Source organism: Bos taurus, chromosome 10 (genome assembly GCF_002263795.3).
Source record: "Bos taurus isolate L1 Dominette 01449 registration number 42190680 breed Hereford chromosome 10, ARS-UCD2.0, whole genome shotgun sequence".
NCBI classification, from domain to species: Eukaryota; Metazoa; Chordata; class Mammalia; order Artiodactyla; family Bovidae; genus Bos; species Bos taurus.
This window is the reverse complement of record NC_037337.1, coordinates 50,125,609-50,153,209: the sequence shown is the minus strand read 5'-3', so window position 1 is coordinate 50,153,209 and position 27,601 is coordinate 50,125,609.

Genomic DNA, 27,601 nt, shown 5'->3' with positions numbered 1-27,601 from the left:
GTCTTTGGAGCATTTCTGAGCATCCATACAAAACTCAAGGCTAACAAGCATGATGATAAAAATCTTGGATGGCCAAATGATGAAGTGACTAATAATCTCTGAGAAAAATTTCCCACTAAGCATGGGCTTGAACTCTTTGGAAATATCCTATAAATAGGAAAAATTTGATCCTGAAAAAGGTAATGACATCAAAGCTAGAAAAAGGCAAAACAATTGAGCCACAGACTTAGAGGTGCATATATCCTTATACAATTCAATTGCTCTACTCCAAGGGTCCCTAAACCCCCATGCTGAAGTCTAGTCATGTTCTAGACTTCATGTCTAGTACTGGCCTGTTAGGAACCAGTCTGCACGCAGGAGATGAGTGGCGGGTGAGTGAGTGACGCTTCATCTGTGTTTACAGTAGTTCCCCAATGTTCCCATTACCACCATCCATTCCCCCACTCCCTGCCCACCCTCTGTCCATGGAAAAACTGTCTTCCATGGAACCAGTCCCTCATGTCTAAAAGGTTGGGGATTGTTGCTCTACCCCAGGCCTCAGCCAACAGTAACACCCCTACCCCTGACCCCCTGCCCATCCCTGCGAGCTCCTGACCTAGAAGAACCAAGTGTGAGCACGGGACCATCAGAGGCCAACCCTGACACTGGAACTAGGAAACAACACTCCCCCATGTCCAGAATGTGGTCAGAGCATCCTCTCAACACCAAGGGCTGGCCATTAATCCTTCCCCAGTGGAAGGTCAAACTGGGGCTGCCCTGCAACGCTCTGCTGATTTCATTCAAGTTCTTGATGGCTGTGGCCCTAAAACTCCCTTCACACTGACAATGTCTGGTGGGAGAGCCATGGGCTCGGGTGGTTCCAGGGGCCAGCTGGTCAATGGCAGAGCAGTCATGGGAAGTCTGGCCCTTGACCAGGTGGGAGTATTAGTTTGGTAAGGCTGCCATAACACACTGTGACAGCCTGGGAAGTTTAAATAGACACTTCCCTGCAGTTCTGCAGGCTGGAAGTGTAACATCAAGGGCTCAGCAGGTTTGGTTTCTCCTGTGGCCTCTCTCCTTAAATTTGCAGCAAGCTACCTTTTCTCTGTGTTCGTGAATGGACGTTTCTCTGTGGGTGTGTGTCCAGTCCCCCGCTCCTCCTTTATGGACTCCACCCTATGACCTCATTTCAACTTGTCTTTTCAAAGAATGTATCTTTAATACAGTCACACTGGGCATTGGGGCTTCAACCTATGAATTTGGGGGCACATAATCCAGAAGGAAACGAGCTTCACTTCTTTCCAGTCATCGGGGCACCTCCGAAGAATTCCACTTCTTCGCCTTGGTATTTTCTCAAAGAGACATTTGCTAGCTAACTGAGAACTTAAGGAAAGTTCTGGATACTGCAACATAGATGAGAAAAAGAGAGACTTCCCTGGTGGTTCAGCGGTTAAGGATCCTCCTGCCAACGTGGGGCACACAGGTTCGATCCCTGGTCTGGGAAGATCCCACAACTATGGACACCTAAAAGGAAGGCAACGAAGCCCATGAGCTTAGATGAGCCCATGAGCAGCTACTGAGCCCACGAGCCCTAGAGCTTGTGCTCCGCAACAAGACAAGCACCTCAATGAGAAGCCAGAGCACCGCAACTAGAGTAGCCCTCACTCGCTGCAACCAGAGAAGGTCCACGTGCAGCAAGACCCAGCACAGCCAAAAATAGATACAATTTTTTTTTTTTAAAAACAAAGGAGAGAAAGACAAAGAAGGTCACATTACCGACAGGAGTAAAAAAGTATTTGTGTGACACTGCAAGCTGGAAGACAAACACACCTACGCACAGAAGAAGCAGGCTCAGAAGTTTTCCCAACAGAAGAGAGCAAGTTGAGCGGCAAGCTGTTGAGAGCACGCCTTGTCGGCCTGATTTACGCAGGTACAGAGAGAATGGTGGAGGCTGCGGGCCTGCTCAGCCAAACGCCCATGTGTGCATGAAATTAGAATGTCAACATTTGATTCATGCTGCCAAGCTGTGACTGTGAAACAAATTATGTCAGTGGGTGGCAATTGCAATATTAGTCTAAGCAGATAACATTTAACTATAAAGAGGGGCCCCCGTCTTCCAGCCTTCCCTCTATTATTATTTTAATATTGACATTGTTAGACCTAGATGGGATACAATTTTAAGAAAAGGGGAGATGTTTTCTGTGGACGCCTGGGTCCTATGGGAAAGGGCTCATGGCTATTCAAGTGATTTTTGCTCCTAACCCTCTTGTGGGAACTTAGGAGTCAGGTAACGCAATGATGATTTTTCACAAACCACCACCACCTACTCAACTGAGTTCAAAGTGACTGTGTTGTTTGTGGGGTAATCTAAACCACAATTAAATAATCTGTCTCTTATAAAGGAAGCCTTTGATTCCTGGGCAGAAGCTAGGAACTTTATCCTTAAATGCATTTCAATAAAAAGGAAGTGGCAAGTGCCTTGAAAGCAGGCTGGTGAGTAAATTCTTCCAACTTCCTTCTGGGTTTCCATACAAAGTAATTTTGCTAGAGTGAGATCTCAGCAGATGTTTGAGTTGAAGCCTGTTATTTTCTACTCAATTGATTTAAGCTTGTGCATATTTAACATCGATTTTAAATTAATATGTGGTTGGAAATTTGCTGAGGAATTTCATATAAAAAGTAGGGGCTTTGTGCGTATTTTCTAAGACTTTCTCCGGGAAGCTGTAGCCTGCATCTTCCACTTGGCCTCTGAGGTAACAATTTTCCCATGAAATGAGGCACACATCTATCTCCCTTTGAGGCCCACTTCTTTAACTAGCAATATGGCAAAACATCAATTTTAAGTTTTATTCCATTACAAACACTGACGTAGTTAAAGTTAATGCTGTGAAAAATCCAACTTGCAGCAGTGAAATGTTTATAGAAGCAGCATTCACTTAGCAGTTGGACCAGGCCAAGATGACTAGCCACAGGATTAACATGCAGAGAGAAGACTGAGAGGTTTTAGGGGCACAGGGGTGCGGGAGGAGCTGGGTATCCCTTGAAGCCTTGTATATTCATTTAAAACATTTTTATTTCTAATAAAGAAGGCATTCTCACATTTCCTCATGGTTAACATGAATACCCATGAATAACCATTTCCTGCTATAGTCTCATGTCCCTACTCATATGTATCTGTGTCCTAAGTCTGGGGTTTCTTTCAAGGCAGAGAATAAAGTCTGAGGCCTTTATAGAAGGGCAAATGTTAATTGAATTTGATTCTTTTTTATGTATTTTATTTTATTTTTTTGGGGGGGAGGAGATTTTTTTAATCTAATAATGTACTCAATCACATAAACAGGTTAAAGAATAACCGTATAATCATATCAATAGATATGGGGAGAAAAGCGTTTGACAGAATTCAATACTTTAGAATTTGATTTTTTAAAAACAGAGTTCCTATTTGATGAAAAGCGCTGTTAGTAGGGGAAAAAAAAACTTTAAAATTTACCGAAGAATCTTTTGGCATTATCATTTTATATTATGGTTCTCTTATATCAGACAGAAAGTAATGTCAAAGCAATATAATTAGTAGCTTGACTTTGAAATCACTTGCCTTTTTGAAATATTTCTCAAGACATACTGATGGATCACTCTCCTTTTATAGCTGGATGTAGTATGATATAAATTCACAAAGCTCAAAACATTTCTCAAAATCAGACATTGCAAAGCAGGTAGCTCTAACATTTCTACTGTGTCACTGCTACGTGGTTTCGTGAAGGTGGGCACCAAACCCACCCACCTGGTCTTTGCCTACGTATAAAATCCTTTGGCTGAAATGCCCCCATTGTCCAAGAGGGCTGTGAAAAAGGTCTTTGAAAAACATCATTGTATGAGGGGGAGGTCTGAGGTAAAATGCTGCTTGACCCACCAGTGCAGTCTATAGCTTCAGCCATGGCTACTGATGCAGAAATGTGTCTTTCCCTTGCCTCTTAAGCAAGAATTTCCACTTTGAAATTTCATTCATTCTGAAAACACGCCTTGATTAGGCCATATTTCCTTTTCATTCAGATGATGTCAGGGCCCAGTGTCCACCGAAAGCCCTAACATCTTCACAGCCATATAACATATCTTGCTGTTCATTTCAAAACTATTCACAGACCAAAGAGAATATTTTCTCTTTATGGGGCAACTGCAGGCTTGTGACTTCTGCATCCTCTGAGAACCAAAGAGGCAAGTTGGCATTATCGCCCTGTGGTTAGCTGTCAGATGCATTTAATGCTTTATCAGGAGAAGGAGGGACAGACTGCTTTTATTAGTCACTTCACGTCAGGAAAGTTGATTTGGGTTCTCCATCATGTATGGAACTAACTGTATTCCTTCAGCCAGAGATGTAAAAATCAGATCAGAGAACAGAATAAACAATATTTTTGATGTACACAGATTATCAACATGAGAGGAATGACCGTCTGGTCACCCAGGGGGCTTATTCAGTTAACACTTCCACCCCTTAAAGACAATGGTGTGCAATCAATGCATATAGGGTCTTTCAGGCCCGTTGCTAAGTGATACGCAGTGTCAACAGAAAAATGCCGGATGTACAGAGGACAGCTACAGACCCAAGAGAGATCAACACCCTCTGATGATATTTTAAACTTAATTCAGTCCCCGATGAAGATTGTGACAGGTTCTGTGGCTAGAGCAGAAAAGATGTTTGCACTTCAAAATCCGACTTCGTAAAGTTGCTCTGCTGTGTGCAAAGAGTGTTTAATTTGGTAACAAGTGAATCATGGCCCAAACAGTAGTTGGTTCAAATAGGAAAAGGCACCCAGCAGGGGCATCTTGAATATTCATTTCTTGCCAGGCACAGCGGTCATCTTACAATCTCAGCGTCAGTATCAGAGCTGATCATTTGTCTCAGATTGTCTATGCATTCTCTCATTTTTTTCATCTCTAAAATCTATTTTAGGGACAGCCCCCGAAAGCCATTTGCAACAGCTTCTTCAGAAATTCTAAAGAAGGGAAAGAAACTTGAATAGGATCACATCACCCCATACAACCATGAAAACCTGTTTTGTGGGGCATTCTTGAAACCAGCCCAGAAGCTCTTAAAAGTTTTTGTATTTATTTACCCATTTCTTTCTCTCCCTTCTCCCTCCCTCAATGGATTTTTATATTCAAATGCAAAAGATTTCCATGTGCACTAAAGATCCATTTATGTATTGGTTTAGAAGATCATGCCATGATGTTGAGAAATGCAACTTTTCATAAACAGATGTTTACAAATTCAGTCTTTGTACCAGGAAAAGCACACACGCCACAAAGGGCCTGTTTTCCGTATTTGAAGGCAAAACCCCTTTGAAAAAGAAACTCCAGTCCTTAAAGTCCAGGAACCATTAACCTCAAACACATCACTCCTCAAAGACACCAAACCTGTGAAACGTCTTCCTAACGAGACACTGGTCAATCCCACATGCCTGGGGTTGCTGCCGACAATAAACACTTGGTCACACAGGCCCTGAGAACTCTGTAGACAGGAGGGTGGGTGGGGGCACAGTGAATTTATTCAATTCAGGACGCTGTATTCGCCTAGCTCAACACAAGCCTTTTAAGAGCCCAAGTCACATAATTTTCAGCAGCCAGGTTTGTCTTCTTTTGTCCTCAAGAGTTTGGTCTGTTTATTAAGCCAATAAGAGCCCTGGAGCATTTTGTCTAGAGGGCTAAGACCTCCTAAAGTGGGAGTATATTAACCCAGATGGAGAAGGGAAAGGGGAGGGGCTGGCTTCTTGACATTTTTCTTCCTGCCTCATTCCACGAAGCTAATTTTATAGGGGTTGTTCCTGTCGTGTTGAAGCTACAGGTAGTAAGGGGGAGATTGAAGGCAGATAAAACCGCACAATAGCATTCCCAGGCCTGGCTTCCTTGCCTCACTGAGGGTGGTTTTCCCTCACATAGGCACTAAAGCATTGTGAGGTACTGAAGAAACAAGCACACAAGTGATGGCAACTGCGTTGACCAGCTGCCACTATCCTCCCAGTCGAGGTCTTTCTCCCTACCAGGATTCTGCAATAAAACACATACACACTTTTCCGTAGCTTTATGAGATGAAAAGCTAGGATTCTGAGCCCTGGGTTAGCAAAATGAATGGGCCATAGATATTTCTGGATTAATGATCAGCTGCCTGTCTCCTTGTTTGAACAAGAACGAGCAAATGCTGAGTGCTGGACAGAAGGAATTTCACTTCTAAGAAATAAAAGTATTTATTTGGAAGCCACAGATAAATCCTTATTTATTGGAAGGCACAAAATGTTTAAATACTGACTTAAAAAAATTTTTTTTCTTTGATGTGGACCATTTTTAAAGTCTTTATTGAATTTGTTACAATATTGCTTCTGTTGTTTATGTTCTGTTTGTTGACCTTAAGGTATGTGGGATCTTAGTTCTCCGATCAGGGATTGAATCTGTAACCCTTGCATTGAAAGGTGGATTCTTTTTTTTTTTTTTTGCTATTTTTTTTTCTCTAATTTTATTTTATTTTTAAACTTTACATAATTGTATTAGTTTGCAATACAATGAATTGCCCAGGTATACATTCTCCCATCGAACCTCCTCCTCCTCTCCCATACATCCCTCTGCGTAGTGCATACCCCAGCATCCGCATCATCGACTGGACTGAACGTTCCTACTTGAATTACATGTTCATCCATCTCAATCTTCACCTCTCCTCCACATGCATAAGATGTTCTATACATCAGTGTCTTTTTAACACTGGACAAAGGGAGTTTCCAGTATTTGTAAATTATCCATAATATCTGCAAACGAAGATGATGGCTACCAAATTTTCTTTAAATTCCTAATAAAAGGAGTTAGACCCTAAATGTACATTTATTTCAATAAGCCAATGACTTTTCCTGCCTTTTCCAAACAGACCCAACCGTCACACAGGAATCGGTGACCACACTCAAGTGCATCCGGCCCCAGGACAACTGTTGAGCCCTGCAGACTAAGCAGAGACCTAATGATTTGAATAATGCTTCAAACTGGGGCATATTCTGGACTTCCAAATTTCTTTTTAGGTAAAAAAAATTTTCCTTACCGTCATTTGTGACAAAGATCCTAGTGACTGCTGTTTGTTTATCCTGCGAGTGTAAAGAGGATGCTGCACCTCCTAACTTGGAGAGATGTGTTTTCTACTTTTCTCCAGCAGTGGGGAAGTGTTTGTACTAAGCCATTATTTTTCCTTGTCCCTCTTGTGGCCAACAGGCTACACTGATAAACAGGCTGTAAAAGCAAAGAGAGACCTCAGCAGTGACAACAACTGAACAAAAGTAATGAGGCCAAAATTAAGAGGAGTCAATGGCACCTCACTCCAGTACTTTGCCTGGAAAATCCCATGGATGGAGGAGCCTGGTGGGCTGCAGTCCATGGCGGTCGCTAAGAGTTCGACACCACTGAGCGACTTCACTTTCACTTTTCACTTTCCTGCATTGGAGAAGGAAATAGCAACCCACTCCAGTGTTCTTGCCTGGAGAATCCCAGGGACGGGGGAGCCTGGTGGCTGCCGTCTACGGGGTCACACAGAGTCAGACATGACTGAAGTGACTTAGCAGCAGCAGCATGATTGTAAAAGCTTTGCTGTCTTAAGTGTTGGTCAGCTGACATATTTGCTTAAATCCAGCAATTTCTGCAGGTAGAATTCTAGAGCATGCCATGAAACATCAAAGCCGAAAGGAATATAGTCATGAAACAAGCCTCAAATACGACTGTTCTGTGTTTTCTATGTAAATGTAGAGCCATGAGCACATATTAATTTATTAAACTATGAAACGAAGCTAGATGATCTATTTCCAAAATTTCCCATGGAAACACCTACTATACATTTGCTCTTTGATCTACTTTCTCTTACATAACATCGTTGCTGATCTCAGGAACTCCACCCTAGCTGTATATTAGAATCACCTGGGGGACTTTTTAAACTCTGAAGATGGCCAGGCCCTAGCCCCAGAAATTTGTTTTAATTGGTGGGGAGTGGAACCCAAGCAGTGATAGTTGCTAATGTTCCCCAGATGAGTTCAGCGGTTGTTAATTCCCCTTGGTGAGCTGGAGGTGGAGGGACACGGTCGTAGATGATTAAGCGGAGGTAGGTGCTGACAGAATAAGCAAAATTCTTATGGGAGGAAACCCCCAAATTGAGAAAATACCATCCACCAAATGGAAAAACAAAGGATATTATTTTCCTTTTTTTTTTTTAAGTACTGGACATTTTATCTTTTTTTTTAAAATTGAAATATAGTTGATTTACAATTCTGTGTTAGTTTTTGAAGTGAATCAGGTATGCACACACGTTACGTTTTTTCAGCTTCTTTTCCATTATAGTGTTCACAAGATACTGAGTACAGTTCCCTGTGCTATACAGCAGGACCTTGTTGTTTATCAATTTTATGTATAGCAGTTTGTATCTGCTGCTGCTAAGTCACTTGGGTCGTGTCCGACTCTGTGCGACCCCATAGCCAGCAGCCCACCAGGCTCCCCCGTCCCTGGGATTCTCCAGGCAAGAACACTGGAGTGGGTTGCCACAGCCTTCTCCAGTTTGTATCTGCTAATCCCAAACTCCTGATCTACTTCTCACCTCTATGCTTTCCTTGTTGGTAACCATGCGTGTTTTCTATGTCTGTAAGTCTGTTTCTGTTTTGTAAATAAGGTCATTTACACCACTTTTTTTTTTTAGATTCCACATATAAGTGATACATTATTTATCTTTCTCTGTTTTTCACTTTCGCACATACTAAGTGACTTACTTCACGTGGTATGACAATCCCCAGGGATCCATCCATGTTGCTACACATGGGATTATTTCACTCTTTTTTTTGGCTGAGTAATATTCAAAGGATATTATTCTGTCTCAGCAGAATATCTTTGTTTAGCTCTAAAATTGACATATTTCATGAGAACCTAGTTGAAACACACTTTTAAAGAGATTGGAAAGAGACCCCCAGAAACCAGAAGGCAGTTTCAGGCCCTATTTTAAAAAAGTCCCCATGATGGTCAAAACACTGCAGAAATGTGGGGGGGGCGGTGAGGAAGTGGGGCATCAGGAGAGGCTTTGTCAGAGAAGTGGTTCTTGATATGGGCCTGGAGTGGAAGGGTTCGCAGGGAGCAACTGTGCGGGGAGTGGGGAGGGAAGTCGATGAGTTACAAGCATGGGATAGCTTTTCCAAAGTCCAGGACTCTTTATGAAAAGGAGAAGGAGCATACCACTTTTGTTTCTTTCTTACCATTCTTTTGCTTAAATTTACTACCTATTGTGTTCCAGACATTATTCTAAGAGCTTTCTACTTAAATCCTTTGTGCTTAAATCACTTAATAGTCAAAATAACTGTAGGAAGTAGATCTTGAAATGACCCACTTCTTACAGGGGGGGGAACTGAAGCACAGAGAGGTGAAATAACTCATTCAAGATCACACAGTACCTAAGTGGTCACTGCCAGTCTTTTTGCTCTTTCTGGTTCTTTGTGATAACTGTCATTGGCTGAAGCCACCAGCAGCCCAGAGCTCACTGATAATAGATGCTGCTCTCCAGGAGCTGACCACTTACCAAACAAACCCAGCCACTCCCTGGAGTCAGAGAAGGATGGACGACCTGCCCATTACAGTTCAGATGACATGTGGGAAGGCCCAGGGCCATCCCTCCACTGAGCACTGGAGTAGCTAAGCCTGAAGTCAGAGAAAGAGAACCCAGGTCCAGTCATTTTCTCAAACCACCCCATCTCACCCTCAGTAAGGTCACATAAAGGGGACTTCCCTGTGGTCCAGTGGTTAAGACTCCATGCTCCCAATGCTGGGGACATGGGTTCAATCCTTGGTCAGGGAACTGAGATCACATATGCTGCAATTAAGAGCCTACACATTGCAGCTAAAGGTCCCAATGACTCAGCGAAGATCCCATGTGCTGGTATAGCTAAAGAAATAAAGAAAATTTTTAAAAATCGCAGAGAGGCTCCCTCTTGCTTTTTTTTTATTACAGAGGTATAGATTATGCCACTTTCTTCTTTTTTGAAACTCTCTACAGCAGAAAGTTATTACAAATTTAATGGTTGTACTTAAGGGATCCAGAGAAAGATCATTTCATGAATATTTTTAAGAATGCCCTACAGAATTGGTACAGCAGAGGCCAATAAAGTCTATTATTTTTCCCTCTCACTCAAATCAGTTAATGTAATTTAACCGATACATCTAGGGTTTCTAATCTGAGTAAGGAGATAACAGTGGCAGGAGTTACTAACAGAAGACAAAGGAAATAGGATCACAAGCAAAGTCTCCAAATGCTGTGACCATCTGGAGGCAGATGAGCTGGAAGGAGGGATCCTATCGGGCTTCCTGGAGGAGGCAGTGCTTAAAATGGACCTTGAATCTGAAGAATTTCAATAAAGAGGCCATGGGAGGAGTGAAGGGAAGTTAATTCTGCTGCGAGGAGCGATGCGCGGTCACTCCTGGCTGCCTGTCTTAGAGGACCAGGCCTTGGGATGCACATGTGGCCCGCAGGAGAACAAAGAAAATGTTTCTGCCAACTTCCAAAACTGCACAGCCGGCAGAGTCAGGGGCAGGAAAGCACTAAGGTCCTTCGTACAAAGTAGCCAATTTACAGTTATGGTTACACTTGAGTCAATTAAAGTGTTTTATTAGCAGGAATTTGAATCTCTTACCTTCATTAACATTTAACAGTAAATGGGAGAAAAAAGGTAAATAAAATATTATCTGGCTTTTTAAAGGTCATTTCAGACTGAGCATTATAAAATGCGAGCTGGGGAAGGGTGGGGATGGCCCTTTGTGTGGATTTAGTACTCAGAGCCCACGACATGCATATATCTCTAGAGAGATGGCACAGCAGCCGCAGCCGGAGAACACCTCACGGCAGGTGAGGTGCTGGCGGTGCGTTCATTACAGGCAGCACATTTGGAGCAGGGGGAAGGAAGAAGGAGATGTGACATGTGAGAATGCATTTTTCCTTTAGGTCTCAGACTGTAAATCATATGGGGTATGCAGCCCTAAGTAATTACTCCCATGATCAACACCTGCTTCTTAACAACCCCAGGCTAGCAGCCCAAGTTGATTAAATGACATACCTCATCGTTCCCCTAAAGGAAAAAAGCTCGGAGGGAGACCAGTGCCCAGGTCCCAGAGTCCACGGAGGGCCCCTGGGAAGTCCCTGCCATAGTCAGGGAGGCAGGGCAGACTCCGGCCCCAGGTGCCCCAGAACACTTTCGATCAAAGTCTGCTGGGACTGGAAGTCAGACAGAAACATGATCATTCGGCAAGGCGGGAAACATTCAACCTGAACAGACACTTTTATTTTTTAATTTTCCAAAGTGTCAAGCCAGAAGCAATTAGAAAGCCATCTAAAAGCTGCTTAGTGAATGTTTCATCTCAGTCTGTCACCCCTGGAGATGCTAAGACCTAAGCTGGGATGTTCAGGTGCTGTCTGGCCCCAGGAAGGTGACAGGAAGCCAGTATGTCCCCACCATTGTGAAAAGATCTACCTTAACATTATTTATTAGAATGGATGAACTAGAAGGAGAAGGTCCACCCCTCCCATGATAGGTTCTTGAGGATCCTGAAGTTTTCGTGACGACTGCCCTTGTCCTAGGTGAAAGTTGTACCTGGAGATACAAACCCTGGCAAGTGGGAAGTTTCCCTTTCAAGGCAGTAATAGAAAGCACAGTCTTACTCAAATGAATATTTCAATTGAGGAGGTAATGATGACAGGGAAGAGGCAAAGGGATGGGAGGATGGGGGATTACATAAATGCAAGTTACTGGTAACTTTCTAGTCCTTGGGTTGGGTGGTAGGTTCACAGATAATCATTTTATTTTCCAACTTTATAACTAGCTTATGTATTATATCTTGCGTATTGGGTTAAATCCCCTTCCTGAGCCTTCTTCATCATTAGAGTATGCAACTTCACTACATCTGAAAATATCAGGGAAATGAATTCAAAGCAAAATAAATATTTCCTAATTTAAAATAAATATTGCATGTGATCGTGTTCAGAGAACAATGCAACTATATCCATACAAGGAACAAAAGTAGAGGGGAAAGGGATATTTACATACATAAAAATACATCCAAAGTCTGATTTTAATGTGCTAAAAGCATCTGGTCTAATTCTGTAAATGTCAAAGGCTGCTGCTCGCTGTCCCTCCAGCACTACCCCAATTAGCAGCTGAGGAAATGGCCTTCCGTTTATCCAAATCTGAAGGTAAATATCACGGACTTCAGCATGAAAACAATGAGGACCTTTTCCTGTTCCATTTAACAACTTTATTTTGCATTTGATCTAGCAAAGACATACAGAAAGGTTTCTGGGAGTTGGTAAACTAACTCTCTAAATAGCTCCCCCAACCTCATTCCATTCCCTTTTCTTTTTGCAGCTTACACACAAGCAACTTCTCACCCACCCTAGAAGTCTGGGGCTGTCATTAAGTCAAGGACCTTCAGCACTGAAGCATGCAAGGCCATGGTCAAAGGCAGGGAGTGAGACTGCGACCATTTTCAATGTCACTCAGAGAAGCCAACATCCTCTATGATGCACGTAGATATATGCGCTATTTTCCAAAAAGCCATCAGACTGGGCTCCTGATTACCACTAAAACAATCATCCTTTTAAAATGTATCCTGAACACAGTAAGAGTCAGGCACTGTGCTTTTGCCTTAGTGAAGGTCATCACAGTTTGGTCCCTCAAGAATGGTGTGTGGGAGGTGCTTCTCTCTCAAATGCAGAGGATGAAGCTGGGCTCAGAGAGAATGTGGGCTGCTCTGGGCACTGTTCTACCAGCCCGTGTCTTCTTTCACAGTCTTCCCTCTCTCATGAAGGGGATGTGGAAGGCGACTCATGAAATCACCATTTATTCCTACCAATATGAAAATACTCTCCTACTCTAGGTGAGTATCACAGACTCACTTAAAGCCAGCAGCAGAAGGCATCTCAAAGATCTGGGCCTTTCCACCAAGGGGCACACGGAAGAGGAGAGAGACTGGTGTACCAGGGACTAGGAACGCTGTGGTCCTGCAGCCCTGGATCTGTCGTAGACAGTGAAGCACCATACTGCCCCACTGAGACATGCCGACTGCCTGCACTTACTGACTAGCGAGGAAACCAAGGTTCATATCAATAGTTAGGCCTTGGATTGAAAGCTCCCAGAGATGGTCCATAGTTTAGTAATAGAAAAACTACACACACACACACACACACACACATATGTACACACATACACAGATGTAAAGGCTTCCCAGGTGGAGCAGGGTAAAGAATCTGCCAATGCAGGAAACACAGGAGATGAGGGTTTGACCCCTGAATCGGTAAGATCCTTTGGAGTAGAAAATGGCAACCTGCTTCAGTATTCTTGCCTGGAAAATCCAGTGGTCAGAGGAGACTGGCAGGCTACAGTTGGAGATGTAGAGTTGCAGATGACTAAGAACACACATACACTTGCACACACACACATGTGTAAAGCCATAGATATCTTAATGTTGCTTCTGCTTTCTTCTGCACAACCTGTCTCTGTTAACTAGCTCTGGAAAGGGCCACGACTGCTTCCTGTACCTTCCTTTTGAGGCAAATCAAATGAACCTCTTGCAAGAATCATATTTTCGTGTCCTCCCAGCTAAGGGGCTCTTCCATTAGTAACTGAATTCAGCAGGAAATGTCCAGTCACTCCAAAGGAAGATGTTCTGATTCAGCCAAACACCTACTGGACACCTTGTATATGCTGAGTGTTAAACTTGGTACTCGTCAATACATTATTTCATTTTACTGCAACTTAGTGCTATAATGCATGTACTAAGTCCATCTTATAGGTTAGAAAGCTGAGGCTCTAAGTGGTTTATACAAAGTGTTCATGGCTCATGCTTAGTGACTGACCCAGTGTCACACTTGGGTTCCCTTCACATCCCCATTCCATCACATCCTGGCATCAGTCCTATCTTCCTCAGTGAAGGGACAGTCACAGCAAGGGCCTCTCAAGGCTTAAGATTTTATTCAGGTGGGTGAGTTCTCAGGAGATGTGTGTCAAAGACTCATTGAGTCAGAAAAACTCTGGCTACATCTCCAGGTGAAAATCGCAAACCTGTGTGTGCACGCATGTGACTCACCATTGGACAAAAATATGTCAAAAGTGAACTGAAAACTCCCAAGAGAGTCACAATAGAGGAAAATCAATGATGAAAGCTCATGGCCATTTACAGAACATGCAGACAGACAGACAGACACACACACACATACATACACACACAGTATAAACACACTGGCATAGTTACCTCTGAAGGCATGCAGTGGAATCAGAGTGGGGAATAAAGGAATAAATCAGAAAAGAGGAGTGTGATTAACTGAATGATCTACTCCTGAAGTTAAATTTTTAAACTATTCATGACAGTTTAAAAATAAAGTCTGTGAAAAAGATTCCCAATAAAAATGATAACATTCCCAAACCCCACGAGATGCAAGTGAAGGTACAGGAACTGGTAACAGGAGGAAGAAAAGAACTTGCCACTTGCATAAGGTGGGGGGACTCCTCCCTGGGAATTTCATAATTACATGCTCTTGCTGCTCATTAATTACAAGGAAACCAACCTGGCTCCAGCCCCCTTGCCTGCTGGGAGGGCAGGACAGAATTACAGACTCACATGAAGGATGGGGACTGGCAGACGGCACCCATCAGAGTGCCACGTAATGGGTCTGAGACTCCAGGTCAGAGATGGCCACCCCTGATTCAGGCTGCATGCAATTAAAAGATCTGAACAGAGTCGAAACTGACCCTTGCCATCTTACGCATGTCAGAGGGTGCTCATTTGAAACAAAATTCTTAATTGTTTTTCCTTTGCTCTTTTAGTTTCAAAACCATCTGTAGAAAGCATATAGCTTGGCAAAATAGAAAATAAATATCCTATCATCTGGCTACTGTTTAAAGTGCAAAGGTTTTCTGTAACTGTGTAGGGAGCATACACACACACACACACACACACACACACACAAAGCAGAGCAAATACTCTGATGAATAAAAATGTGAATTTGAGGGCAAATGAGGCATGAAACATATTGGCCAATAAACAACACAAAAGAAGGTCATACTAAATTTTTTTTATCTAACCAGAAGCACTTGAGCCAGGATACCCAGCATGAGAAGACTTTGAAAGAAGTTATATTTCTTACCAAGTAAAGAGGATTGGTGTTCATTTATTTGTTATAACTCAGGCATAAAGAAGCCTGAGTTATATCTTACTGGACTGTCCTTTTTTTTAGGACTTTTTTTTTTTGATGTGGACCATTTTTAAAGTCTTTATTGAATTTATTATAATATTGTTTCTGTTTTTTGTTTGTTTGATTGTTTTTGTTTTCAGTTTTAGTGTTTTGGTCATGAGGCCTGTGGGATCTTACCTCCCCCGCCAGGGATCCAACCCACACCCCCTGTACTGGGAGGTGAAGTCTTAACCACTGGACTGCCGGGAAGTCCTTGGACTAGGTCTCTAGAGGTGAGAAGGTTTCATCATATCTAAAAAGCACATCAGCAACCTATCATGAGAAAATAAAATCTGCCTAAGTACTCCTGTAATCACAGCTCTTTTTTTGAAAATGTCTCCTCCAGAAGGCCCTAAATTTCTAAAGTGCTTTTCAGTCCACAAAGCTCCTTCAAAACCAGCTCAAAAAGTAGAATGGTCAGGTAATATTTGCTCCATTCTCAGGCAAGGAAAAGATCTGCTCAGAAAGGTGAGGGGATTTTCTTAGGTTCCTGTGGTCAGGAATTGTACAGTCCAGTGAGGATCTGACCCATCTGACTTCTGATCCAGCACATCCCTGCCAGTCTGCCAGTCCTGGGGTTTCACAGGTCCACTGTGAAATGTGCGCTTAGGTCCTGAGGCTTCTGTCTTTTAGACAAAGTTGATTTCGGGAGGCTGCTTTGTACCAACACACCATATCAACCACCCCTTCCCCAAGGGAGGCAGGATGGTGTAGCGGCTTAGAGCCAGACAGGCCTGAGTGCCAATCCTGACTCTGAGAAACCTGCTGTGGGGCCTTGGAGCATTTCCAGCCTCTGGACCTCCGTTTTCTTTTCTGTATTATTGTGATGATAATTCCTGCCTTCCAAAGCGCTGGGCATGATAAAGGCCTTGGCCCACAGTAAGCATTATTATGATTTCTCCTCCATGTGATATAAGAGTAAAAGGTGGAGAAGCAGACACTTTAAGGGCAGGATCACAAGAGGTCATGCACAGGGCAGCCTGGGTGTCCCAGGAGAGTCTTAAACAGAAGGGCCTAGGAATGCAGACTTTTCTGTGTGTGGAATATGTCAGAATCAAAAGAACAATGGAAACAAATGGCTTAGACAATTTCCCACCCCTCCCCCACTCCCACGCGCACACTCAGCATCGTGGGTCGAAAGGAAACGGATTCTTTCAAGATTCCCAGACCAGTCTGAGCAAAGTGAAAAGGCTTCCAGCCCCTGTCGGTTCTGAGAAATACCTGAGCCTCTCAGGCCTGGGGTCACCTGAAGCTCCTCGGGGGGCTCTTGGGCTGCACTAATTAGAGGGAGCAATATTGTTTGAAAGCCTTCCCTTCATCTGTCTTCCAGCCTTGCTTTGCTTCAGGATTTGGGTGTTCGCTGCCCAGGCCCAGTTCACACAGCCTGCCAGCCCTTCAAAGGCAGAGAATCCACACAGGCTCACCAAACAGGTGGTGATGAGAGACGTGCCCAGACTGTCCCGGCCATTCCTTGCTGCACCTTCACTTTCATTATCCCCATCATTTGTCAAGCAAAGGCAGGCTGGTGAGCTGGGGCTTCCACACCTTCAAAGGGAAATACTGCCTAGACAGTGAGGCTGCTGCGGCCACGACCTCCTCTTCACCTGCTGGATACCCGTGGGGACTCGCCTCGTCAAAAGAGGAGTCATCATTAGACATTTCTCACTGATATTGAGTGGCCCAAGGGAGACAGAGAGAGATAAAGGACCAGTTACAGGAGGGGTTATGTACCACACTGAGAAATTGGCAAAGGCAAAATTCACTTTCCTGGGTAAGACACGGACAGGACCAAGTCACTCGGAACCTGAGAAAAATACGCTGTCTGTGATGACAGAGTCCAACATTCCCCCAGAATTTGGCCACTGACTCCTATGGTTAATAACTTCACTTCTTTGGGGGGCTCAGGTTTTCCACTACAGACCCAGAGAATTCCTCCTCTTAGAATTTAGAAGGACCCCTAAGTTGAAATAGGGACAAAATGAATTTCTCACCATGCTGGCAAGACAATGGGTACAAAAGCAGTGGGCAAAGACATTCTTTGCTTGAGGAAAGGATGCAGCTCTGCCTGAGGCTCAACCCAGGGGTTTAGTAAACTAGAAAGAAGTTCTTGAGTGGAGCAGGGAGAGGAAAGGAGGAAGAAGTAGGTGGCATCGGGAGGAAAAATATTGTTCTGGTCGTCTTCTTCTGTTGCTGGGAGAAGCTGGACCAGAAATTGGAAGGTCGGTTGTTTGGTATCATAGGCAAGAGAAACTCTGCAGCCCTGGATGTTCCTAAAGAATGTCCATGGACTTGAGCTTGAGTCAAGGTGGATCACAGGGCAAAAGACTAGGATTTGAATTAGAGCTTGAGCCTCTCATCTTCCTGGAGAATCTCTCCCAGCCCTTTTGTTTACTACTGTAGTTCTATGCTCGTCACCTCAATATATGTCCCTCCTTAAGAGACAGAACTCCAGGGACTCCCATCGTGGTTCAGTGGTTAAGAATCCGCCTTCCAATGTTGGGGACAAGGGTTCAACCCCTGGTCAGGGAACTAAGATCCCACATACTGTGGGGCAACTAAGCCCATGCGCTCTGGAGCCTGAGCTCCATAACTAGAGAGAAAAGAGCCCTCCCACCACAAAAGAAGATCTCACAAGCTTCTGCAATGAAGATCTGAGGTAGCCAAATAAGTAAATAAATTTAAAAAAAAATTTTTTTTAGAGAGAGAGAGAGAACTCCATCTGGTTCCAAGATTGTTTTTTGGAACATAAAACCTGATGAAAGGCATCACAATGCAATCTCCCCCCAAGTGTGGATCTTTCAGCATAGTGATTCCGGCCAGTCAGTTGTATGTCGGTTGTTTTTTCCCCCCCTACCAGTGAAAATGTCATTTACCTTTAAAGGTGATCTTGGCAGACCTAGTCAAACAAATGCATATTTCTCTCTCAACAGACGCATTTCCCAACAACCTGTTTCTGTGAGAATGCAGGAGCTGGCCTGCATGACCATCTCCTCTGAGAAATATAGACAGGAACATGATTTTGATGTTAACTGCACTGAAAAACTCTCAGGGAGTTTTTGGAGCCCAGTGGAAATGTATCTTTTTGTTCCTCCCAGACTGGCCTCCAGCCTGAAGGATGAGCACAGAAAGGACAGAAGAATTGAAAGCATGGCCTGCCTGGAAAGACTGGGCTGTTTCTACTGAGCTGGAGCCAGAGAAGGGTTTAGGGGAGCAATAGAAGATGAGGTCAGAAAGGTGGGCTGAGTTCATATCATGAATATATGATGACTCAGGAGAGGCGTCATATATTTCCTCCCATTAAATGGCAATGGGAGCCATTTAAGTATGCAAGATATTAAGATATTTAAGTATCTTAATATTTAAGATATTTAAGATATTAAGATATTTAAGATATCTTAAGTATACTTAAGATATTAAGATATTAAGTATTAAGATATTAAGTATGCATACTTAATATCTTAAGATATTTATGTATGCATGGGGTTGGGTGAATCAGTTCTGGTGATTGCATGTGGAGATCTTGGAAAAAAGGAGAAACTAGAGATAGAAAGACAAGGCAGTCCTTCGTTCATGAATGTAATATGCCTGCCACCCTGCCAGGCACTGAGGGCATTGTGATGAAGAAAGCCAACACAAAGGTCTTTCCTGGTGGTTCAGTGGTTAAGACTCCACACTCCCACTACATAGGGCTTGGGCCCATCCCTTGTTGGGGAACTAAGATCCTGTATGCTGCACAGTGTGGCCAAAAAGCCAACACAAAGTCAACACAATGACTATCCTGGAGCTTGCAGTCCAATGGGATGCGGAATGTCACTGACAATCCAGTTGGGTGTACAATGTTTGACATGGCGCATGTGAGATGTCTGTCAAATAGCCATGGGGAAAGATGCAAGGTGGCCTAGAGTCAACACACATTCCTACAAGTGTAAATATAGGATTTTCAAAACTCACTTGATCTGAAGAAAGTCTGCTTGCCTAACTCCTATCTGTAGGTTTCTATTCAGGGGAGAACATTTCCCTTTCCTTGTTGAACCAAGAGGTGAACCTTGGTGAACATTGTTGCCCAAGTATCAGTACAATTAAGTGGCAGAGCCTCAGGGTTTAACTGGGCCCGCATGGCCAGGGTCTGGCCCCCTCAACTGGCTGGGTATGGAGTAAAGGGTGTGCAGCACAAGCTCCAGGCCTGAGATCCAATTCTGGGACTGACTCACTCTAAGCCTCTCTCTCCTTGCCATTTCTACATAGAAGCTGATGATTAATTATCCAAGAATGCAGCAGAGTCAGGGGAAATCTGACATGGAACTGACCTGAAATGAATCCTCACTGGGTCTCTCTGTTCTATAAGGGAAACCTTGATCATCAAACCACTAGCCAGCTCTATTAGACCCTTCCAGAGGCCAAAAACCACTCTTCTCCAAAATCCAGCTCTGATTTATCACTATTTCTTTCACTGACATTTTCATATTTTATCCTACCCCTTCTAATTCAGCAAACCCTCCCTTGCATCCCATTCTGCTCTCAGAGAGTCTGCTAGTCCTTAGCAAAAATAACAGATTTATTGCTTCAGTTCCCACAATGCACATGTGTTTATTAGGTCCTGCCTTAAAGCAAATTCAAACATTTTCTATGATCATTTTTTGCAAGTGTCAGAGATCTGGCAATCCAACTTCAGGATGACTTTTGACTCTTAGCGTACAGTCTGCCACCCGGAGCCAGGTACTCATAAATTGTAATATTTCAATGCCTTCCAGGTACTCTATATGACCTGCTAATTATCTGTCAAAATGTAGGCATCAGACACAAATCAAATAGGTGAAAAGAACTTGATCTAATCTCTGCTTTTTCCAGTTTCTGAGTCTCTGAATACCACATACATCAAGCCTCTGTCTTGCTCTGGGACAGCACATACTTTAATGCATTCCCCAAATCACACAATTCTCTGCAAAGAACTGTTTCCTTTGCTGCTGAGATTAATAAGCCAATTCTCTTTCCTCGCCAGAGAATGTCTGAACAGTGCAGAGTTGACCCGACTCCTTCCTTTCCAGGGGGCATTTATAGCTCCATGATATGAATGTCTCTTGAACTTGAGTGTAGCATTCTGTGCCCACAAGAAGAAAACTCAGGCTTGGAGGGGACTCCTGACAAGACTATCTGATTAGATTCGTCCTCTTCACACAAACAAATGTCTGAGCAGAAAAGGCAGTTAGCTTTTATTTCCCTTCCTGAATTCCAGGAAAGAGTCCCAATTATTGATAAGCAAACCAACTTTAATTATGTTTGACACACTGATTCATAAATTATTAATTTGATCAATATTTACTGAGGATTTACTATGTACCCAAACTGCATGATAGAGTACAAACAAAAAACACAGTTACTATATGTAACTAACATTAATTCCTGAGGATTTTATATAACATCAGTGACCTTTATTAGATGGGAGTGTGGTATATACAACCATTATCCTCAGCTTTAAAAGGCAGTTCACCAATTTTTAAAAAGTGTGCCCTGTTACACTCCACGGAGTTCCCAGGGCAGAGAGTTATCATGGCAGAGATTTCTGTCTATCTTATTCAGGGTGGATCCTTAGTATCCTGAATAACATCTGTTATATAGTAGATGCTCAATAAATATTTGTTGACCAAATGAATAATGCCCTGGACCCACAGAGAGGGAGGCAATTATTGTCCACATCCCTTAACTAAGTAGTGAAGTTGCTCAGTCGTGTCCGACTCTTTGTGACCCCATGGGCTGTAGCCTATAACGCTCCTCTGTCCAGGGATTTTCCAGGCAAGAGTGCTGGAGTGGATTGCCATTTCCTTCTCCAGGGGATCTTCCCAACCCAGGAATCGAACCCGGGTTTCCCGCATTGCAGGCAGACGCTTTACCGTCTGAGCCACGAGGGAACGCTCCCACCAGGCTCCTCTGTCTGTGGGATTCTCCAGGCAAGAATACTGGAGTGGGTTGCCATTTCCTTCTCCAATGTCCAGTATAAGCCTGTTTTTAAGCCAAAATGCAAGCAACAGCTCTTTCGGCTTGATGCGATAGCTTTTATTTTCCTATGGTGTACTTTCGTGTTATCTAAAGTCCCTACAAGGAGCACATATTACTTTCCTAGTCACATCAAAAGAAAGACTACAATCCAGATTTTGACCAGATTTTATTTTCAGTTTGCAGTTATAGTCTATTTAAGGCCTGTCATCCAGCTAGAAATAGCAAAAACTCTATTGCACGAGAGAGAGGGCATGAGAAGGTTCCTAACAGAGTCTGATATTCCATACCAGATCTGGAGAGAAGAGAGCCAGCCATAAGTATCATCAGATAATGACCAATCAGTGACTACTGTCAAAGGCTAATTGTGCCAGTCATAACTCTGGGAAGGTCACCTAGACAGATAGGAAAGGAGTGAGCATAGGAAAGAATGCACCAACATTGGAAAGGAATCTTGTAATCCACAGAATAATGCCACCAAGTCTATTTAAATGGCAGTTCATGGTGTTGCTGAAACAGACTTCTCCTAAACATCAGGAATGAGAAGCCAGTTTTTTAAAATCACTATTTTCTCTCCACCCTACCTTTCTCACCTAGGAGAAAGGTTAACTAGGATTTCAAAGCCTAGGCTAGCTGTAGCTTCTCTGGACTTTGGCAGCTGTTGCGTTTTGGTGCCTGTGTGCCAGTTACTTGCTCTGCCAGCAATGTGTGAGGATAATCACCCACTGAAGGATTTCAGCACGTTATGTTTCCCCAGGAGCCTTTGTCTAACAAGGTAATTTATGACCTGTTCAGGAATCTGGTCTTTACAAAACAATAAATTCACACTTGCGCTGGACTTCAAAGCTGCCATTATGAGGCTCCGGTAGCAGAAGGCGTCCTGCAGCTGAGCCAGATCAACAGATAAGTGAGTTTTTAATGATCTCTGTCAGGCAGGCTGTGAAGGGGACAAAGCTGACAGCCACTGTGGCAGCATTTGGCTACTCTTGCAAAATGTGACCCCAAATTGGCTCCTCCTGACAATGTTAAAAACTTTCATTTACTGTCTTCAGAATGTGGGATCTATGGGATTTGGGAGGTGGAGGGGCAGGTGGTAGGAACCAGGTGCTTCCTATGGGATTGCCAGTGGCTGTTGCCCTGGATAAGGATCTTGCTGGAATGCCAACCAAGGCCTGGTCCTCCAACCCAGCAGTCGGCAGAAGCCCAGAAAGTCTCTGGAAAGCATGATGGAGGGGTAGGGCTTATGTGGATTCCTGGTGGTAAGCTGTTCATTGTCTCCAATTGTTTCAACAGGTTTTGTGCCTACCTAGGCACAAATCCTGCTAAAAATATAGGCCAGGTTTTTCAGAGTGTGGTCAGCATCCTTCTTGCTTGAACATCATTTGGGAAGCTTGCTCTAAAAATCACAGGTGCCTGGGCCCCACTCTAAAGCTACTGTTGTATCAACTCACAGTGGGTAGGCCTAGGAATTCAAATCTTTATTAACAAACAGTCCAGGTGATTCTTACACCAAAGTTTGAGAAACACTGGGTAAGATGAAAACAGAAAGAGTAAACTAGGAATTTAAGCCAGAGGGCCTTGGGATGGGCAAGATCTAGATATAAATCTAGGAGCCACAATTTATAAGCTCTGTGATCTTGGACAAGTGTCTCAATCTGTCTGAACTTTGGTTTACTCACACGTGAAAAGAAACGATTATCTTCTAGTTGTGTAGAGAGGAACAGCTTCTGGCTTTGAAGAAATGGCCTGCCATCTTCTCTTGGCTTCTTAAAGCTCTCTCTTTAGTGTCTGGGCCTCCAACTATGGCTTCTCTGGCGCTGTCTGGCCAGATACCATAAGCTATCAGCTTTACCATTCCAAGTAACTCCCTATACTCTAGCTTTCATGAAAATATGTCTTGTTTGAGACACAGAGTGTGTAATACAGCTACCTATACTATTTTCACTTCTCTTTCCATTTTATAAGCAGTAGAACTCATTTTCCAAATGCTAGTTTTCATAGAACTTTAATCAGGTTTTTAAGATTGTTTTATTTATTGTTTATTAATCTTTGGCTGTGCTAGGTCTTTGTTGGTGCACACCTGCTTTCTCTGGTTGCAGTGAGCAGGGGTTACTCTCTAGCTGGCAGTGTTCAGGCTTCTCTGTGGAGGCTTCTCTAGTTGCAGAGCACAGGCTCTACAGCAGGTGGGCTTAGTAGTTGTTGCACGTGGGCTAAGTTTCCCCTAGGCACGTGGAATCTTCCCAGACCAGGGATCAAACTTGTGTCCCCTCCATTGGCAGGAGGATTCCTAACCACTGGACCATCAGGGAAGTAAAATCAGGTGGTTTTTTTTTTAATTGGTGCATAATTGCCTTACAATGTTGTGTTAGTTTCTGCTGTAAAATGAATTGAATCAGCTATAAGTATACACATACCCCCTCCCTCTTAAACCTCCCTTCCATCCCTATCTTCATCGCACCCCTCTAGGTCATCACAGAGCACCAAGCTGAGCTCCCTGTGCTATACAGCAGCTTCCCATTAGCTGTCTATTTTACACACGGTAGACAAATAGCTCAATATCAAAAAACGAACAACCCAATCAAAAAATGGACAGAAGACCTAAATAGACATCTCTCCAAAGAAGACATACAAATGGTTAAGAGGCACATGAAAAGATGCTCAACATCACTAATTATTTGAGAAACGAAAATCAAAATTATAACAAGGTATCACCTCATACTGCTTAGGATGACCATGAAAGGCATAGGAACCAGATATCAAATTGCCAACATCCACTGGATCATCGAAAAAGCAAGAGAGTTCCAGAGAAACATCTATTTTTGCTTTATTGACTATGCCAAGGCCTTTGATTGTGTGGATCACAATAAACTGGGGAAAATTCTGAAAGAGATGGGAATACCAGACCACCTGACCTGCCTCTTGAGAAATCTGTATGCAGCTCAGGAAGCAACAGTTAGAACCGGACATGGAACAACAGACTGGTTCCAAACAGGAAAAGGAGTACGTCAAGGCTGTATATTGTAACCCTATTTATTTAACATACATGCAGAGTACATCATAAGAAATGCTGGGCTGGATGAAGCACAAGCTGGAATCAAGATTGCCGGGAGAAATATCAACAACCTCAGATATGCAGATGACACCACCCTTATGGCAGAAAGTGAAGAGGAACTAAAGAGCCTCTTGATGAAAGTGAAAGAGGAGAGTGAAAAAGTTGGCTTAAAGCTCAACATTCAGAAAACTAAGATCATGGCATCCGGTCCATTCACTTCATGGCATACAGATAGGGAAACGATGGAAACAGTGACAGAACTTCTTTTCAGAGGGCTGCAAAATCACAGCAGATGGTGACTGCAGCCATGAAATTAAAAGACTCTTAGTCCTTGGAAGGAAAGTTATGACAGATCTATACAGCATATTAAAAAGCAGAGGCATTACTTTGCCAACAAAAGTCCATCTAGTCAAGGCTATGATTTTTCCAGTAGTCATTTACGGATATGTGAGTTGGACTCTAAAGAAAGCTGAGCACGGAAGAACTGATGCTTTTGAACTGTGGTGTTGGAGAAGACTCTTGAGGGTCCCTTGGACTGCAAAGAGATCCAACCAGTCCATTCTAAAGGAGATCAGTCCTGGGTGTTCATTGGAAAGACTGATGTTGAAGCTAAAACTCCAATACTTTGACCACCTGATGTGAAGAGCTGACTCATTTGAAAAGACCCTGATGCTGGGAAAGATTGAAGGCAGGAGAAGAAGGGGACGACAGAGGATGAGATGGTTGGATGGCATCACGACTCAATGGACATGAATTTGGGTAAACTCTGGGAGTTAGTAATGGACAGGGAGGCCTGGCGTGCTGCGGTCCATGGGATCACAAGGAGTCAGACACGACTGAACAACTGAACTGAACTGAACCAAAAAATCAACAAACAATAAATGAGAAGGAGGATGTGGAGAAAAGGGAACCCTCCTACACCGTTGCTGTGGTTTAGTTGCCAAATTGTAAACTGAGACAGCCACTATGGAGAACAGTAAGGAGGTTCCTTAAAAACTAAAAACAGTACTACCATATGACCCAGCAATCCCACTACTGGGCATATATCCTGAGAAAACTGTAATTCAAAATGGCATATACACAGCAATGTTCACTGCAGCACTGTTTACAATCTTTTTTTTTTTTTTTTTTCCTAAGTAGAAACTCTAGTGTGATGGGTGGGGAAGCCTTCAACTTTGAGTCCACTTGTCCCCTCCATCCCACCCCAAGGCCCCCCAAGGGCCTCAAATGGGAGGAGTGTCTACTGAGGGTGGGGTGGGTTGGGGTGCGAAGCAGAGAGTGAGGAGCCACTTAGTGCAAAGGTGAGAAAGAAGCTGGTGGTACCAGTGCCTACCCCGGATACACACGACAGGGAACATGTTTGCAGAAAGAAAGGAAGACACAGTTAGTTTGAGGTACCTGGAAACCAGGTAAAGACACTTAGCAGTAGCTGGAAATTCACACCCAGAACGACAGGCAAAGGTCCAATCACAAACACAGATGTTTTTGCCTTCTGTCTAAGTCAGCAGTTCCCAAACATGGCTGCACTTTGGAAACATTTGGGAAGTTTAAAAATACTACTGCCTGGGGACTTCCCTGGTGATCCAGTGGCTAAGACTCTGTGTTCCCAATACAGGGTGCCCAGGTTTGTTCCCTGGTCAGAGAACTAGATCCCACATACTGCAACTAAAGATCCGCATGCCGCAACAAAGATCAAAGATCCAGAGTGCTGCAGCCAGGACCCGGCGCAGCCAAATAAATAAAAATAAATTTTTAAAAATTTATTAATGCCTGGGTCCCACCTCCAGAGATTCTGATGTAATTGGTCTGGGTTGTGGCTGGGTGTTGGGAAATGAGTCTTCCCAGTTGATTCCAGGGTTCAGCAAAGTTTGAGAACCACTACTCAGAGCATAAAACATTTGTCCCTCATTTAGGCACAACTATGCACGTTCAGTTCAGTTGCTCAGTCGTGTCCGACTCTTTGTGACCCCATGGACTGCAGCACTCCAGGCCTCCCTGTCCTTCACCAGCTCCTGGAGTTTGCTCAAACTCATGTCCATTGAGTTGGTGATACTGTCCAACCATCTCATCCTCTGTCATCCCCTTCTCCTCCTGCCCTCAATCTTTCCCAGCATCAGGGTCTTCTCCAATGAGTCAGTTCTTCACATCAGGTGACCAAAGTATTGGAGCTTCAGCTTCAACATCAGTCCTTTCAATGAACACTCAGGACTGATTTCCTTTAGGACTGACTGATTTGATCTTCTTACAGTCCAAAGGACTCTCAAGAGTCTTCTCCAACACCATAGTTCAAAATCATTAGCTCTTTGGCACTCGGCTTTCTTTATGGTCCAACTCTCACATCCACACATGACTACTGGAAAAACCATAGCTTTGACTAGATGAACCTTTGTTGGCAAAGTAATGTCTCTGCTTTTTAATACACCATCTAGGTTTGTCATAGTTTTTTTTTTTTTTCCCCCAAGGAGCAAGCGTCTTTTAATTTCCTGGCTGCAGTCACCATCTGCAGTGATTTTGGAACACAAAAAAATAAAGTCTGTCACTGTTTCCATTATTTTCCCATCTATTTGCCATGAAGTGATGGGACAGAACACCATGATCTTAGTTTTCTGAATGTTGAGTTTTAAGCCAGATTTTTCACTCTCCTCTTTCACTTTCATCAAGAGGCTATTTAGTTCCTCTTTGCTTTCTGCCATAAGGGTGGTATCATCTGCATATCTGAGATATTTCTCCTGCAATCTTGATTCCAGCTTGTGCTTCATCCAGCCTGGCATTTCGCATGATGTACTCTGCATAAGTACGTAAATAAGCAGAGTGATAATATACAGCCTTGACATACTCCTTTTCCAGTTTGGAACCAGTCCATTGTTCCATGTCTGGTTCTAACTGTTGCTTCTTGACTAGCATACAGATATCTCAGGAGGCAGGTAAGGTGGGCTGGTATTCCTATCTCTTTAAGAATTTTCTGCAGTTTGTTGTGGTCCACACAGTCAAAGGTTTTGGCTTAGTCAATAAAGCACTTAAGTAGATGTTTTTCTGGAATTCTCTTGGTTTTTCTATGATCCACAGATGTTGGCAATTTGATCTCTGGTTCCTCTGCCTTTTCTAAATCCAGCTTGAACATCCTGAAGTTCTCAGTTCGTGTACTGTTGAAGACTAGCTTGGAGAATTTTAAGTATTACTTTGCTAGAGTGTGAGATGAGTGATGAGTGCAAATTGTGTGCTGGTTTGAACAGTCTTTGGCATTGTCTTTCTTTGGGATTGGAATGAAAACTGACCTTTTCCAATCCTGTGGCCATTGCAGAGTTTTC